Source organism: Temnothorax curvispinosus, unplaced genomic scaffold, assembly GCF_003070985.1.
Source record: "Temnothorax curvispinosus isolate PA1 unplaced genomic scaffold, ASM307098v1 QBEX01000704.1, whole genome shotgun sequence".
NCBI lineage: Eukaryota > Metazoa > Arthropoda > Insecta > Hymenoptera > Formicidae > Temnothorax > Temnothorax curvispinosus.
This window is the reverse complement of record NW_020210484.1, coordinates 1-1,719: the sequence shown is the minus strand read 5'-3', so window position 1 is coordinate 1,719 and position 1,719 is coordinate 1. Positions and strand designations below refer to the sequence as shown.

Below are 1,719 nucleotides of genomic sequence, written 5' to 3'. Positions count from 1 at the left end.
GACCACGGGCCAACTTCTCGCGTCTACATGGATTTTTTTATTATAGATAGATCTTTGCATACTGGTCTTTTTTTTTCTTCTTTTATCTGTTATTTATACATATATAGTTTTTTAATAAAATATTTTGATTGTTTACTATTAAAAAGAAAGAAATACAAAAGTGTTGCAAAGTGGCATATTACCCCCCCCCCCATGGGAGTAATATGCCACATTGTTATGTCCTTTAGTTTATTAATCAGCTCAAATACAAAGTATTGCTTGGTTGACGCAGACTCGGTCATACATACGCTTACATGAGAAATCGTACTACTACTACTAAAAAAGGTAGAAGGGCAACCCTATCACAAGCGGAACTTAGGTGGCGCGCTCAGCGGAAAAAAGAAGGAGTAGGACGTCGTTTGTGATTCGCTATCTTCTAGTAAAAATGGCGGTCCATATCCAATACGGCCTATTTCAGGTCGGGTCACTAAAATACGCGGCCTGACCTGAAGCCAGGTCCGGTCGCTTATCAACTGTTTACAGCAGGCGGGCTAAATAATTTAGGTCGAATTTGAGGTACAGGCCGCGGCCTAATTTCAGGGTGTAAACGTAGCCAGTAAAAATTGATGTATTATAGTGTTTTTGTGTATTTCAGATAAGGAAGGTGGAAGTTCAAAAGACTCTCTTAATATTATAGACATCAGATATATTTTACAACGAACATTAGCAATGTCGGGGAAAAAACTTGTCGGTCAACGTCAAATTCCAAAAAAGGCACAGATATCAGTAAATAATTCGGTACAAAACATATCGGATGATGACTTTTTGGAAGAGGGGACATTGCATGATCCTGCAGAGAACTTGATCGATGTATTAATGGAGGAGTCAAAACTATATCTTATTTTTTAGTATCTCACTATGGATCTGAAAAAATACATGGATAGTTTGGGCAATAAACTGTTGGAGCCAGCTATAGTTAAATCATATTTATATCAGGTTTGTTTAAATATATTTTGTCTCGTGATAATATTACATTAGCTTTTATATTATTTTATATGCTTAAATCGCTTTTATCAAGATCGATCGTGTGCTAATACAGTTGCTTACCATTTCAGATCACACGTGCAATTGTTGGTTGCAATTCTCTTCTGTCACAAGCGTAGAATACTGCATCGCGATTTAAAGCCACAGAATTTGCTGATCGATAAAACCGGAATTATCGAAGTAGCAGACTTCGGACTTGGGAGGGCATTTGGAATCCCAGTCAGAATATACACACACGAAGTTGTAACTCTGTGGTACAGGGCACCTGAAATCCTTCTCGGTGCTAGATATTCGTGCGCTATTGATATGTGGAGTATCGGATGTATCTTTGCTGAGATGGCGACTAAGAAACCATTGTTCCAGGGAGACAGCGAGATTGATCAGTTTTTCAGGATATTCCGGTAAGATTTTTTTATACGTTATTATAGAAATATTTCTCGGATTGTTTAATGATTATTTTGTCTTGCAGAATACTAAGAACGCCTACAGAAGAGATATATGGCCAGGCGTAACGCAATTGTCAGATTACAAAGCGACATTCCCCAATTGGATGACGAATAACTTGGAGTCGCAAGTGAAGACGTTAGATGCGGATGGATTGGATCTGTTGCAAGCTATGCTCACGTACGATCCTGTGTACAGAATATCTGCACGGGCGGCATTGAAACATCCCTATTTCGGCGATTTGGATACAAG

The 1,719-nt window shown here is 38.6% G+C and overlaps 1 pseudogene; it reads left to right on the top strand.

The window, feature by feature from the left end:
- The first annotated feature begins 1,094 nt into the window (after positions 1–1,094).
- Positions 1,095–1,716, top strand: LOC112456915 (annotated as a pseudogene).
- Positions 1,717–1,719: the final 3 nt, after the last annotated feature.